Source organism: Stegodyphus dumicola, chromosome 5, assembly GCF_044657685.1.
Source record: "Stegodyphus dumicola isolate Sdum_Otavi_A_Nest chromosome 5, ASM4465768v1".
In the NCBI taxonomy this organism is placed as follows: Eukaryota; Metazoa; Arthropoda; class Arachnida; order Araneae; family Eresidae; genus Stegodyphus; species Stegodyphus dumicola.
The window spans coordinates 22,813,577-22,831,038 of NC_140772.1; the positions used below are offsets into that span (position 1 = coordinate 22,813,577).

The 17,462-nt window shown below is 25.4% G+C and overlaps 1 protein-coding gene across 3 annotated transcripts in view; it reads left to right on the forward strand.

The window, feature by feature from the left end:
• LOC118183330 (uncharacterized) overlaps positions 1 to 17,462 on the forward strand; it is a 748,198-nt gene that overhangs the window by 553,629 nt on the left and 177,107 nt on the right. The window lies entirely within an intron of this gene.

Sequence of the window (17,462 nt, forward strand, 5' to 3'; positions counted from 1 at the left end):
CAATTTGATACAAGTATTTCTTTTTTCGGGTGTATTATTAGGGATGTTTTAAAAAATTCATTCATTTAAACAACGTGAAAGAGGTGGTAAATTTCATATAAATTTAATAAATAATGTAGGAAATTGAGCTGGGTGTCTTTTTTCTTGTATCACACAAGATTTTTGATACAACAAACAATTTGATACAAGTATTTCTTTTTTCGGGTGTATTATTAGGGATGTTTTAAAAAATTCATTCATTTAAACAACGTGAAAGAGGTGGTAAATTTCATATAAATTTAATAAATAGTGTATGAAATTGAGCTGGGTATCTTTTTTCTTGTATCAAACAAGATTTTTGATACAAGAAACAATTTGATACAAATATTTCTTTTTCGGGTGTATCTTTAGGGATGTTTTAAAAAATTCATTCATTTAAACAACGTGAAAGAGGTGGTAAATTTCATATAAATTGAATAAATAGTGTATGAAATTGAGCTGGGTATCTTTTTTCTTGTATCAAAGAAGATTTTTGATACAAGAAACAATTTGATACAAATATTAATTTTTTCGGGTGTATCTTTAGGGATGTTTTAAAAAATTCATTCATTTAAACAACGTGAAAGAGGTGGTAAATTTCATATAAATTTAATAAATAGTGTATGAAATTGAGCTGGGTATCTTTTTTCTTGTTACAAACAAAATTTTTGATACAAGAAGCAATTTGATACAAGTATTTCTTTTTTCGGGTGTATCTTTAGGGATGCTTTAAAAAATTCATTCATTTAAACTACGTGAGAGAGGTGGTAAATTTCATATAAATTTAATAAATAGTGTATGAAATTGAGCTGTGTATCTTTTTTCTTGTATCAAACAAGATATCTGATACAAGAAACAATTTGATACAAGTATTTCTTTTTTCGGGTGTATCTTTAGGGATGTTTTAAAAAATTCATTCATTTAAACAACGTGAAAGAGGTGGTAAATTACATATAATTTTAATAAATAATGTATGAAATTGAGCTGGGTATCTTTTTTCTTGTATCAAAGAAGATTTTTGATACAAGAAACAATTTGATACAAATATTAATTTTTTCGGGTGTATCTTTAGGGATGTTTTAAAAAATTCATTCATTTAAACAACGTGAAAGAGGTGGTAAATTTCATATAAATTTAATAAATAGTGTATGAAATTGAACTGGGTATCTTTTTTCTTGTATCAAACAAGATTTTTGATACAAGAAACAATTTGATACAAATATTTCTTTTTTCGGGTGTATCTTTAGGGATGTTTTAAAAAATTCATTCATTTAAACAACGTGAGAGAGGTGGTAAATTTCATATAAATTTAATAAATAGTGTATGAAATTGAGCTGTGTATCTTTTTTCTTGCATCAAACAAGATATCTGATACAAGAAACAATTTGATACAAGTATTTCTTTTTTCGGGTCTATCTTTAGGGATGTTTTAAAAAATTCATTCATTTAAACAAAGTGAAAGAGGTTGTAAATTTCATATAAATTTAATAAATAATGTATGAAATTGAGGTGGGTATCTTTTTTCTTGTATCAAACAAGATTTTTGATACAAGAAACAATTTGATACAAGTATTTCTTTTTTCGGGTGTATCTTTAGGGATGTTTTAAAAAATTCATTCATTTAAACAACGTGAAAGAGGTGGTAAATTTCATATAAATTTAATAAATAGTGTATGAAATTGAGCTGGGTATCTTTTTTCTTGTATCAAACAAGATTTTTGATACAAGAAACAATTTGATACAATAATTTCTTTTTTCGGGTGTATCTTTAGGGATGTTTTAAAAAATTCATTCATTTAAACAACGTGAAAGAGGTGGTAAATTTCATATAAATTTAATAAATAATGTATGAAATTCAGCTGGGTGTCTTTTTTCTTGTATCACACAAGATTTTTGATACAACAAACAATTTGATACAAGTATTTCTTTTTTCGGGTGTATCTTTAGGGATGTTTTAAAAAATTCATTCATTTAAACAACGTGAAAGAGGTGGTAAATTTCATATAAATTTAATATATAGTGTATGAAATTGAGCTGGGTATCTTTTTTCTTGTATCAAACAAAATTTTTGATACAAGAAACAATTTGATACAAGTATTCCTTTTTTCGGGTGTATCTTTAGGGATGTTTTAAAAAATTCATTCATTTAAACAACGTGAAAGAGGTGGTAAATTTCATATAAATTTAATAAATAGTGTATGAAATTGAGCTGGGTATCTTTTTTCTTGTATCAAAGAAGATTTTTGATACAAGAAACAATTTGATACAAATATTAATTTTTTCGGGTGTATCTTTAGGGATGTTTTAAAAAATTCATTCATTTAAACAACGTGAAAGAGGTGGTAAATTTCATATAAATTTAATAAATAGTGTATGAAATTGAGCTGGGTATCTTTTTTCTTGTATCAAACAAAATTTTTGATACAAGAAACAATTTGATACAAGTATTTCTTTTTTCGGGTGTATCTTTAGGGATGTTTTAAAAAATTCATTCATTTAAACAACGTGAAAGAGGTGGTAAATTTCATATAAATTTAATAAATAGTGTATGAAATTGAGCTGGGTATCTTTTTTCTTGTATCAAACAAGATTTTTGATACAAGAAACAATTTGATACAATAATTTCTTTTTTCGGGTGTATCTTTAGGGATGTTTTAAAAAATTCATTCATTTAAACAACGTGAAAGAGGTGGTAAATTTCATATAAATTTAATAAATAATGTATGAAATTGAGCTGGGTGTCTTTTTTCTTGTATCACACAAGATTTTTGATACAACAAACAATTTGATACAAGTATTTCTTTTTTCGGGTGTATCTTTAGGGATGTTTTAAAAAATTCATTCATTTAAACAACGTGAAAGAGGTGGTAAATTTCATATAAATTTAATATATAGTGTATGAAATTGAGCTGGGTATCTTTTTTCTTGTATCAAACAAAATTTTTGATACAAGAAACAATTTGATACAAGTATTCCTTTTTTCGGGTGTATCTTTAGGGATGTTTTAAAAAATTCATTCATTTAAACAACGTGAAAGAGGTGGTAAATTTCATATAAATTTAATAAATAGTGTATGAAATTGAGCTGGGTATCTTTTTTCTTGTATCAAAGAAGATTTTTGATACAAGAAACAATTTGATACAAATATTAATTTTTTCGGGTGTATCTTTAGGGATGTTTTAAAAAATTCATTCATTTAAACAACGTGAAAGAGGTGGTAAATTTCATATAAATTTAATAAATAGTGTATGAAATTGAGCTGGGTATCTTTTTTCTTGTATCAAACAAAATTTTTGATACAAGAAACAATTTGATACAAGTATTTCTTTTTTCGGGTGTATCTTTAGGGATGTTTTAAAAAATTCATTCATTTAAACAACGTGAAAGAGGTGGTAAATTTCATATAAATTTAATAAATAGTGTATGAAATTGAGCTGGGTATCTTTTTTCTTGTATCAAAGAAGATTTTTGATACAAGAAACAATTTGATACAAATATTAATTTTTTCGGGTGTATCTTTAGGGATGTTTTAAAAAATTCATTCATTTAAACAACGTTAGAGAGGTGGTAAATTTCATATAAATTTAATAAATAGTGTATGAAATTGAGCTAGGTATCTTTTTTCTTGTATCAAACAAAATTTTTGATACAAGAAACAATTTGATACAATTATTTCTTTTTTCGGGTGTATCTTTAGGGATGTTTTAAAAAAATCATTCATTTAAACAACGTGAAAGAGGTGGTAAATTTCATATAAATTTAATAAATAATGTATGAAATTGAGGTGGGTATCTTTTTTCTTGTATCAAACAAGATTTTTGATACAAGAAACAATTTGATACAAGTATTTCTCTTTTCGGGTGTATCTTAGGGATGTTTTAAAAAATTCATTCATTTAAACAACGTGAAAGAGGTGGTAAATTTCATATAAATTTAATAAATAGTGTATCAAATTGAGCTGGGTATCTTTTTTCTTGTATCAAACAAGATTTTTGATACAAGAAACAATATGATACAAATATTTCTTTTTTCGGGTGTATCTTTAGGGATGTTTTAAAAAATTCATTCATTTAAACAACGTGAGAGAGGTGGTAAATTTCATATAAATTTAATAAATAGTGTATGAAATTGAGCTGTGTATCTTTTTTCTTGTATCAAACAAGATATCTGATACAAGAAACAATTTGATACAAGTATTTCTTTTTTCGGGTGTATCTTTAGGGATGTTTTAAAAAATTCATTCATTTAAACAACGTGAAAGAGGTGGTAAATTTCATATAATTTTAATAAATAATGTATGAAATTGAGCTGGGTATCATTTTTCTTGTATCAAACAAGATTTTTGATACAAGAAACAATTTGATACAAGTATTTCTTTTTTCGGGTGTATCTTTAGGAATGTTTTAAAAAATTCATTCATTTAAACAACATGAAAGAGGTGGTAAATTTCATATAAATTTAATAAATAGTGTATGAAATTGAGCTGGGAATCTTTTTTGTTGTATCAAACAAGATTTCTGATACAAGAAACAATTTGATACAAGTATTTCTTTTTCGGGTGTATCTTTAGGGATGTTTTAAAAAATTCATTCATTTAAACAACGTGAAAGAGGTGGTAAATTTCATATAAATTTAATAAATAATGTATGAAATTGAGCTGGGTATCTTTTTTCTTGTATCAAACAAGATTTTTGATACAAGAAACAATTTGATACAAATATTTCTTTTTTCGGGTGTATCTTTAGGGATGTTTTAAAAAATTCATTCATTTAAACAACGTGAAAGAGTTGCTAAATTTCATATAAATTTAATAAATATTGTATGAAATTGAGCTGGGTATCTTTTTTCTTGTATCAAACAAGATTTTTGATACAAGAAACAATTTGATACAAATATTTCTTTTTTCGGGTGTATCTTTAGGGATGTTTTAAAAAATTCATTCATTTAAACAACGTGAGAGAGGTGGTAAATTTCATATAAATTTAATAAATAGTGTATGAAATTGAGCTGTGTATCTTTTTTCTTGTATCAAACAAGATATCTGATACAAGAAACAATTTGATACAAGTATTTCTTTTTTCGGGTCTATCTTTAGGGATGTTTTAAAAAATTCATTCATTTAAACAACGTGAAAGAGGTTGTAAATTTCATATAAATTTAATAAATAATGTATGAAATTGAGGTGGGTATCTTTTTTCTTGTATCAAACAAGATTTTTGATACAAGAAACAATTTGATACAATAATTTCTTTTTTCGGGTGTATCTTTAGGGATGTTTTAAAAAATTCATTCATTTAAACAACGTGAGAGAGGTGGTAAATTTCATATAAATTTAATAAATAGTGTATGAAATTGAGCTGGGTATCTTTTTTCTTGTATCAAACAAGATTTCTGATACAAGAAACAATTTGATACAAGTATTTCTTTTTTCGGGTGTATTATTAGGGATGTTTTAAAAAATTCATTCATTTAAACAACGTGAAAGAGGTGGTAAATTTCATATAAATTTAATAAATAATGTATGAAATTGAGCTGGGTGTCTTTTTTCTTGTATCACACAAGATTTTTGATACAACAAACAATTTGATACAAGTATTTCTTTTTTCGGGTGTATCTTTAGGGATGTTTTAAAAAATTCATTCATTTAAACAACGTGAAAGAGGTGGTAAATTTCATATAAATTTAATATATAGTGTATGAAATTGAGCTGGGTATCTTTTTTCTTGTATCAAACAAAATTTTTGATACAAGAAACAATTTGATACAAGTATTCCTTTTTTCGGGTGTATCTTTAGGGATGTTTTAAAAAATTCATTCATTTAAACAACGTGAAAGAGGTGGTAAATTTCATATAAATTTAATAAATAGTGTATGAAATTGAGCTGGGTATCTTTTTTCTTGTATCAAAGAAGATTTTTGATACAAGAAACAATTTGATACAAATATTAATTTTTTCGGGTGTATCTTTAGGGATGTTTTAAAAAATTCATTCATTTAAACAACGTGAAAGAGGTGGTAAATTTCATATAAATTTAATAAATAGTGTATGAAATTGAGCTGGGTATCTTTTTTCTTGTATCAAACAAGATTTCTGATACAAGAAACAATTTGATACAAGTATTTCTTTTTTCGGGTGTATTATTAGGGATGTTTTAAAAAATTCATTCATTTAAACAACGTGAAAGAGGTGGTAAATTTCATATAAATTTAATAAATAATGTATGAAATTGAGCTGGGTGTCTTTTTTCTTGTATCACACAAGATTTTTGATACAACAAACAATTTGATACAAGTATTTCTTTTTTCGGGTCTATCTTTAGGGATGTTTTAAAAAATTCATTCATTTAAACAACGTGAAAGAGGTTGTAAATTTCATATAAATTTAATAAATAATGTATGAAATTGAGGTGGGTATCTTTTTTCTTGTATCAAACAAGATTTCTGATACAAGAAACAATTTGATACAAGTATTTCTTTTTTCGGGTGTATTATTAGGGATGTTTTAAAAAATTCATTCATTTAAACAACGTGAAAGAGGTGGTAAATTTCATATAAATTTAATAAATAATGTATGAAATTGAGCTGGGTGTCTTTTTTCTTGTATCACACAAGATTTTTGATACAACAAACAATTTGATACAAGTATTTCTTTTTTCGGGTGTATCTTTAGGGATGTTTTAAAAAATTCATTCATTTAAACAACGTGAAAGAGGTGGTAAATTTCATATAAATTTAATAAATAGTGTATGAAATTGAGCTGGGTATCTTTTTTCTTGTATCAAAGAAGATTTTTGATACAAGAAACAATTTGATACAAATATTAATTTTTTCGGGTGTATCTTTAGGGATGTTTTAAAAAATTCATTCATTTAAACAACGTGAAAGAGGTGGTAAATTTCATATAAATTTAATAAATAGTGTATGAAATTGAGCTGGGTATCTTTTTTCTTGTATCAAACAAAATTTTTGATACAAGAAACAATTTGATACAAGTATTTCTTTTTTCGGGTGTATCTTTAGGGATGTTTTAAAAAATTCATTCATTTAAACAACGTGAAAGAGGTGGTAAATTTCATATAAATTTAATAAATAATGTATGAAATTGAGCTGGTTATCTTTTTTCTTGTATCAAAGAAGATTTTTGATACAAGAAACAATTTGATACAAATATTAATTTTTTCGGGTGTATATTTAGGGATGCTTTAAAAAATTCATTCATTTAAACTACGTGAGAGAGGTGGTAAATTTCATATAAATTTAATAAATATTGTATGAAATTGAGCTGGGTATCTTTTTTCTTGTATCAAACAAGATTTTTGATACAAGAAACAATTTGATACAAATATTTCTTTTTTCGGGTGTATCTTTAGGGATGTTTTAAAAAATTCATTCATTTAAACAACGTGAGAGAGGTGGTAAATTTCATATAAATTTAATAAATAGTGTATGAAATTGAGCTGGGTATCTTTTTTCTTGTATCAAACAAGATTTCTGATACAAGAAACAATTTGATACAAGTATTTCTTTTTTCGGGTGTATTATTAGGGATGTTTTAAAAAATTCATTCATTTAAACAACGTGAAAGAGGTGGTAAATTTCATATAAATTTAATAAATAATGTATGAAATTGAGCTGGGTGACTTTTTTCTTGTATCACACAAGATTTTTGATACAAGAAACAATTTGATACAAGTATTTCTTTTTTCGGGTGTATCTTTAGGGATGTTTTAAAAAATTCATTCATTTAAACAACGTGAAAGAGGTGGTAAATTTCATATAAATTTAATATATTGTGTATGAAATTGAGCTGGGTATCTTTTTTCTTGTATCAAACAAAATTTTTGATACAAGAAACAATTTGATACAAGTATTCCTTTTTTCGGGTGTATCTTTAGGGATGTTTTAAAAAATTCATTCATTTAAACAACGTGAAAGAGGTGGTAAATTTCATATAAATTTAATAAATAGTGTATGAAATTGAGCTGGGTATCTTTTTTCTTGTATCAAAGAAGATTTTTGATACAAGAAACAATTTGATACAAGTATTTCTTTTTTCGGGTGTATCTTTAGGGATGTTTTAAAAAATTCATTCATTTAAACAACGTGAAAGAGGTGGTAAATTTCATATAAATTTAATAAATAGTGTATGAAATTGAGCTGGGTATCTTTTTTCTTGTATCAAACAAAATTTTTGATACAAGAAACAATTTGATAGAGGTATTTCTTTTTTCGGGTGTATCTTTAGGGATGTTTTAAAAAATTCATTCATTTAAACAACGTGAAAGAGGTGGTAAATTTCATATAAATTTAATAAATAATGTATGAAATTGAGCTGGGTATCTTTTTTCTTGTATCAAACAAGATTTTTGATACAAGAAACAATTTGATACAAATATTTCTTTTTTCGGGTGTATCTTTAGGGATGTTTTAAAAAATTCATTCATTTAAACAACATGAAAGAGTTGCTAAATTTCATATAAATTTAATAAATATTGTATGAAATTGAGCTGGGTATCTTTTTTCTTGTATCAAACAAGATTTTTGATACAAGAAACAATTTGATACAAATATTTCTTTTTTCGGGTGTATCTTTAGGGATGTTTTAAAAAATTCATTCATTTAAACAACGTGAGAGAGGTGGTAAATTTCATATAAATTTAATAAATAGTGTATGAAATTGAGCTGTGTATCTTTTTTCTTGTATCAAACAAGATATCTGATACAAGAAACAATTTGATACAAGTATTTCTTTTTTCGGGTCTATCTTTAGGGATGTTTTAAAAAATTCATTCATTTAAACAACGTGAAAGAGGTTGTAAATTTCATATAAATTTAATAAATAATGTATGAAATTGAGGTGGGTATCTTTTTTCTTGTATCAAACAAGATTTTTGATACAAGAAACAATTTGATACAATAATTTCTTTTTTCGGGTGTATCTTTAGGGATGTTTTAAAAAATTCATTCATTTAAACAACGTGAGAGAGGTGGTAAATTTCATATAAATTTAATAAATAGTGTATGAAATTGAGCTGGGTATCTTTTTTCTTGTATCAAACAAGATTTCTGATACAAGAAACAATTTGATACAAGTATTTCTTTTTTCGGGTGTATTATTAGGGATGTTTTAAAAAATTCATTCATTTAAACAACGTGAAAGAGGTGGTAAATTTCATATAAATTTAATAAATAATGTATGAAATTGAGCTGGGTGTCTTTTTTCTTGTATCACACAAGATTTTTGATACAACAAACAATTTGATACAAGTATTTCTTTTTTCGGGTGTATCTTTAGGGATGTTTTAAAAAATTCATTCATTTAAACAACGTGAAAGAGGTGGTAAATTTCATATAAATTTAATATATAGTGTATGAAATTGAGCTGGGTATCTTTTTTCTTGTATCAAACAAAATTTTTGATACAAGAAACAATTTGATACAAGTATTCCTTTTTTCGGGTGTATCTTTAGGGATGTTTTAAAAAATTAATTCATTTAAACAACGTGAAAGAGGTGGTAAATTTCATATAAATTTAATAAATAGTGTATGAAATTGAGCTGGGTATCTTTTTTCTTGTATCAAACAAGATTTCTGATACAAGAAACAATTTGATACAAGTATTTCTTTTTTCGGGTGTATTATTAGGGATGTTTTAAAAAATTCATTCATTTAAACAACGTGAAAGAGGTGGTAAATTTCATATAAATTTAATAAATAATGTATGAAATTGAGCTGGGTGTCTTTTTTCTTGTATCACACAAGATTTTTGATACAACAAACAATTTGATACAAGTATTTCTTTTTTCGGGTCTATCTTTAGGGATGTTTTAAAAAATTCATTCATTTAAACAACGTGAAAGAGGTTGTAAATTTCATATAAATTTAATAAATAATGTATGAAATTGAGGTGGGTATCTTTTTTCTTGTATCAAACAAGATTTCTGATACAAGAAACAATTTGATACAAGTATTTCTTTTTTCGGGTGTATTATTAGGGATGTTTTAAAAAATTCATTCATTTAAACAACGTGAAAGAGGTGGTAAATTTCATATAAATTTAATAAATAATGTATGAAATTGAGCTGGGTGTCTTTTTTCTTGTATCACACAAGATTTTTGATACAACAAACAATTTGATACAAGTATTTCTTTTTTCGGGTGTATCTTTAGGGATGTTTTAAAAAATTCATTCATTTAAACAACGTGAAAGAGGTGGTAAATTTCATATAAATTTAATAAATAGTGTATGAAATTGAGCTGGGTATCTTTTTTCTTGTATCAAAGAAGATTTTTGATACAAGAAACAATTTGATACAAATATTAATTTTTTCGGGTGTATCTTTAGGGATGTTTTAAAAAATTCATTCATTTAAACAACGTGAAAGAGGTGGTAAATTTCATATAAATTTAATAAATAGCTGGGTATCTTTTTTCTTGTATCAAACAAAATTTTTGATACAAGAAACAATTTGATACAAGTATTTCTTTTTTCGGGTGTATCTTTAGGGATGTTTTAAAAAATTCATTCATTTAAACAACGTGAAAGAGGTGGTAAATTTCATATAAATTTAATAAATAATGTATGAAATTGAGCTGGTTATCTTTTTTCTTGTATCAAAGAAGATTTTTGATACAAGAAACAATTTGATACAAATATTAATTTTTTCGGGTGTATCTTTAGGGATGCTTTAAAAAATTCATTCATTTAAACTACGTGAGAGAGGTGGTAAATTTCATATAAATTTAATAAATATTGTATGAAATTGAGCTGGGTATCTTTTTTCTTGTATCAAACAAGATTTTTGATACAAGAAACAATTTGATACAAATATTTCTTTTTTCGGGTGTATCTTTAGGGATGTTTTAAAAAATTCATTCATTTAAACAACGTGAAAGAGGTGGTAAATTTCATATAAATTTAATAAATAATGTATGAAATTGAGCTGGGTGTCTTTTTTCTTGTATCACACAAGATTTTTGATACAACAAACAATTTGATACAAGTATTTCTTTTTTCGGGTGTATCTTTAGGGATGTTTTAAAAAATTCATTCATTTAAACAACGTGAAAGAGGTGGTAAATTTCATATAAATTTAATATATAGTGTATGAAATTGAGCTGGGTATCTTTTTTCTTGTATCAAACAAAATTTTTGATACAAGAAACAATTTGATACAAGTATTCCTTTTTTCGGGTGTATCTTTAGGGATGTTTTAAAAAATTCATTCATTTAAACAACGTGAAAGAGGTGGTAAATTTCATATAAATTTAATAAATAGTGTATGAAATTGAGCTGGGTATCTTTATTCTTGTATCAAAGAAGATTTTTGATACAAGAAACAATTTGATACAAGTATTTCTTTTTTCGGGTGTATCTTTAGGGATGTTTTAAAAAATTCATTCATTTAAACAACGTGAAAGAGGTGGTAAATTTCATATAAATTTAATAAATAGTGTATGAAATTGAGCTGGGTATCTTTTTTCTTGTATCAAACAAAATTTTTGATACAAGAAACAATTTGATACAAGTATTTCTTTTTTCGGGTGTATCTTTAGGGATGTTTTAAAAAATTCATTCATTTAAACAACGTGAAAGAGGTGGTAAATTTCATATAAATTTAATAAATAATGTATGAAATTGAGCTGGTTATCTTTTTTCTTGTATCAAAGAAGATTTTTGATACAAGAAACAATTTGATACAAATATTAATTTTTTTGGGTGTATCTTTAGGGATGCTTTAAAAAATTCATTCATTTAAACTACGTGAGAGAGGTGGTAAATTTCATATAAATTTAATAAATATTGTATGAAATTGAGCTGGGTATCTTTTTTCTTGTATCAAACAAGATTTTTGATACAAGAAACAATTTGATACAAATATTTCTTTTTTCGGGTGTATCTTTAGGGATGTTTTAAAAAATTCATTCATTTAAACAACGTTAGAGAGGTGGTAAATTTCATATAAATTTAATAAATAGTGTATGAAATTGAGCTAGGTATCTTTTTTCTTGTATCAAACAAAATTTTTGATACAAGAAACAATTTGATACAAGTATTTCTTTTTTCGGGTGTATCTTTAGGGATGTTTTAAAAAATTCATTCATTTAAACAACGTGAAAGAGGTGGTAAATTTCATATAAATTTAATAAATAATGTATGAAATTGAGGTGGGTATCTTTTTTCTTGTATCAAACAAGATTTTTGATACAAGAAACAATTTGATACAAGTATTTCTCTTTTCGGGTGTATCTTTAGGGATGTTTTAAAAAATTCATTCATTTAAACAACGTGAAAGAGGTGGTAAATTTCATATAAATTTAATAAATAGTGTATGAAATTGAGCTGGGTATCTTTTTTCTTCTATCAAACAAGATTTTTGATACAAGAAACAATTTGATACAAATATTTCTTTTTTCGGGTGTATCTTTAGGGATGTTTTAAAAAATTCATTCATTTAAACAACGTGAGAGAGGTGGTAAATTTCATATAAATTTAATAAATAGTGTATGAAATTGAGCTGTGTATCTTTTTTCTTGTATCAAACAAGATATCTGATACAAGAAACAATTTGATACAAATATTTCTTTTTTCGGGTGTATCTTTAGGGATGTTTTAAAAAATTCATTCATTTAAACAACGTGAAAGAGGTGGTAAATTTCATATAATTTTAATAAATAATGTATGAAATTGAGCTGGGTATCATTTTTCTTGTATCAAACAAGATTTTTGATACAAGAAACAATTTGATACAAGTATTTCTTTTTTCGGGTGTATCTTTAGGGATGTTTTAAAAATTCATTCATTTAAACAACGTGAAAGAGTTGCTAAATTTCATATAAATTTAATAAATATTGTATGAAATTGAGCTGGGTATCTTTTTTCTTGTATCAAACAAGATTTTTGATACAAGAAACAATTTGATACAAATATTTCTTTTTTCGGGTGTATCTTTAGGGATGTTTTAAAAAATTCATTCCTTTAAACAACGTGAGAGAGGTGGTAAATTTCATATAAATTTAATAAATAGTGTATGAAATTGAGCTGTGTATCTTTTTTCTTGTATCAAACAAGATATCTGATACAAGAAACAATTTGATACAAGTATTTCTTTTTTCGGGTCTATCTTTAGGGATGTTTTAAAAAATTCATTCATTTAAACAACGTGAAAGAGGTTGTAAATTTCATATAAATTTAATAAATAATGTATGAAATTGAGGTGGGTATCTTTTTTCTTGTATCAAACAAGATTTTTGATACAAGAAACAATTTGATACAGGTATTTCTTTTTTCGGGTGTATCTTTAGGGATGTTTTAAAAAATTCATTCATTTAAACAACGTGAAAGAGGTGGTAAATTTCATATAAATTTAATAAATAGTGTATGAAATTGAGCTGGGTATCTTTTTTCTTGTATCAAACAAGATTTTTGATACAAGAAACAATTTGATACAATAATTTCTTTTTTCGGGTGTATCTTTAGGGATGTTTTAAAAAATTCATTCATTTAAACAACGTGAGAGAGGTGGTAAATTTCATATAAATTTAATAAATAGTGTATGAAATTGAGCTGGGTATCTTTTTTCTTGTATCAAACAAGATTTCTGATACAAGAAACAATTTGATACAAGTATTTCTTTTTCGGGTGTATTATTAGGGATGTTTTAAAAAATTCATTCATTTAAACAACGTGAAAGAGGTGGTAAATTTCATATAAATTTAATAAATAATGTATGAAATTGAGCTGGGTGTCTTTTTTCTTGTATCACACAAGATTTTTGATACAACAAACAATTTGATACAAGTATTTCTTTTTTCGGGTGTATCTTTAGGGATGTTTTAAAAAATTCATTCATTTAAACAACGTGAAAGAGGTGGTAAATTTCATATAAATTTAATAAATAGTGTATGAAATTGAGCTGGGTATCTTTTTTCTTGTATCAAAGAAGATTTTTGATACAAGAAACAATTTGATACAAATATTAATTTTTTCGGGTGTATCTTTAGGGATGTTTTAAAAAATTCATTCATTTAAACAACGTGAAAGAGGTGGTAAATTTCATATAAATTTAATAAATAGTGTATGAAATTGAGCTGGGTATCTTTTTTCTTGTATCAAACAAAATTTTTGATACAAGAAACAATTTGATACAAGTATTTCTCTTTTCGGGTGTACCTTTAGGGATGTTTTAAAAAATTCATTCATTTAAACAACGTGAAAGAGGTGGTAAATTTCATATAAATTTAATAAATAGTGTATGAAATTGAGCTGGGTATCTTTTTTCTTGTATCAAAGAAGATTTTTGATACAAGAAACAATTTGATACAAATATTAATTTTTTCGGGTGTATCTTTATGGATGTTTTAAAAAATTCATTCATTTAAACAACGTGAAAGAGGTGGTAAATTTCATATAAATTTAATAAATAGTGTATGAAATTGAGCTGGGTATCTTTTTTCTTGTATCAAACAAAATTTTTGATACAAGAAACAATTTGATACAAGTATTTCTTTTTTCGGGTGTATCTTTAGGGATGCTTTAAAAAATTCATTCATTTAAACTACGTGAGAGAGGTGGTAAATTTCATATAAATTTAATAAATAGTGTATGAAATTGAGCTGTGTATCTTTTTTCTTGTATCAAACAAGATATCTGATACAAGAAACAATTTGATACAAGTATTTCTTTTTTCGGGTGTATCTTTAGGGATGTTTTAAAAAATTCATTCATTTAAACAACGTGAAAGAGGTGGTAAATTTCATATAATTTTAATAAATAATGTATGAAATTGAGCTGGGTATCTTTTTTCTTGTATCAAAGAAGATTTTTGATACAAGAAACAATTTGATACAAATATTAATTTTTTCGCGTGTATCTTTAGGGATGTTTTAAAAAATTCATTCATTTAAACAACGTGAAAGAGGTGGTAAATTTCATATAAATTTAATAAATAGTGTATGAAATTGAGCTGGGTATCTTTTTTCTTGTATCAAACAAAATTTTTGATACAAGAAACAATTTGATACAAGTATTTCTTTTTTCGGGTGTATCTTTAGGGATGTTTTAAAAAATTCATTCATTTAAACAACGTGAAAGAGGTGGTAAATTTCATATAAATTTAATAAATAGTGTATGAAATTGAACTGGGTATCTTTTTTCTTGTATAAAACAAGATTTTTGATACAAGAAACAATTTGATACAAGTATTTCTCTTTTCGGGTGTACCTTTAGGGATGATTTAAAAAATTCATTCATTTAAACAACGTGAAAGAGGTGGTCAATTTCATATAAATTTAATAAATAGTGTATGAAATTGAGCTGGGTATCTTTTTTCTTGTATCAAACAAGATTTTTGATACAAGAAACAATTTGATACAAATATTTCTTTTTTCGGGTGTATCTTTAGGGATGTTTTAAAAAATTCATTCATTTAAACAACGTGAGAGAGGTGGTAAATTTCATATAAATTTAATAAATAGTGTATGATATAGAGCTGTGTATCTTTTTTCTTGCATCAAACAAGATATCTGATACAAGAAACAATTTGATACAAGTATTTCTTTTTTCGGGTCTATCTTTAGGGATGTTTTAAAAAATTCATTCATTTAAACAACGTGAAAGAGGTTGTAAATTTCATATAAATGTAATAAATAATGTATGAAATTGAGGTGGGTATCCTTTTTCTTGTATCAAACAAGATTTTTGATACAAGAAACAATTTGATACAAGTATTTCTTTTTTCGGGTGTATCTTTAGGGATGTTTTAAAAAATTCATTCATTTAAACAACGTGAAAGAGGTGGTAAATTTCATATAAATTTAATAAATAGTGTATGAAATTGAGCTGGGTATCTTTTTTCTTGTATCAAACAAGATTTTTGATACAAGAAACAATTTGATACAATAATTTCTTTTTTCGGGTGTATCTTTAGGGATGTTTTAAAAAATTCATTCATTTAAACAACGTGAGAGAGGTGGTAAATTTCATATAAATTTAATAAATAGTGTATGAAATTGAGCTGGGTATCTTTTTTCTTGTATCAAACAAGATTTCTGATACAAGAAACAATTTGATACAAGTATTTCTTTTTTCGGGTGTATTATTAGGGATGTTTTAAAAAATTCATTCATTTAAACAACGTGAAAGAGGTGGTAAATTTCATATAAATTTAATAAATAATGTATGAAATTGAGCTGGGTGTCTTTTTTCTTGTATCACACAAGATTTTTGATACAACAAACAATTTGATACAAGTATTTCTTTTTTCGGGTGTATCTTTAGGGATGTTTTAAAAAATTCATTCATTTAAACAACGTGAAAGAGGTGGTAAATTTCATATAAATTTAATAAATAGTGTATGAAATTGAGCTGGGTATCTTTTTTCTTGTATCAAACAAAATTTTTGATACAAGAAACAATTTGATACAAGTATTCCTTTTTTCGGGTGTATCTTTAGGGATGTTTTAAAAAATTCATTCATTTAAACAACGTGAAAGAGGTGGTAAATTTCATATAAATTTAATAAATAGTGTATGAAATTGAGCTGGGTATCTTTTTTCTTGTATCAAAGAAGATTTTTGATACAAGAAACAATTTGATACAAATATTAATTTTTTCGGGTGTATCTTTAGGGATGTTTTAAAAAATTCATTCATTTAGACAACGTGAAAGAGGTGGTAAATTTCATATAAATTTAATAAATAGTGTATGAAATTGAGCTGGGTATCTTTTTTCTTGTATCAAACAAGATTTTTGATACAAGAAACAATTTGATACAAATATTTCTTTTTTCGGGTGTATCTTTAGGGATGTTTTAAAAAATTCATTCATTTAAACAACGTGAGAGAGGTGGTAAATTTCATATAAATTTAATAAATAGTGTATGAAATTGAGCTGTGTATCTTTTTTCTTGCATCAAACAAGATATCTGATACAAGAAACAATTTGATACAAGTATTTCTTTTTTCGGGTCTATCTTTAGGGATGTTTTAAAAAATTCATTCATTTAAACAACGTGAAAGAGGTTGTAAATTTCATATAAATTTAATAAATAATGTATGAAATTGAGGTGGGTATCTTTTTTCTTGTATCAAACAAGATTTTTGATACAAGAAACAATTTGATACAAGTATTTCTTTTTTCGGGTGTATCTTTAGGGATGTTTTAAAAAATTCATTCATTTAAACAACGTGAAAGAGGTGGTAAATTTCATATAAATTTAATAAATAGTGTATGAAATTGAGCTGGGTATCTTTTTTCTTGTATCAAACAAGATTTTTGATACAAGAAACAATTTGATACAATAATTTCTTTTTTCGGGTGTATCTTTAGGGATGTTTTAAAAAATTCATTCATTTAAACAACGTGAGAGAGGTGGTAAATTTCATATAAATTTAATAAATAGTGTATGAAATTGAGCTGGGTATCTTTTTTCTTGTATCAAACA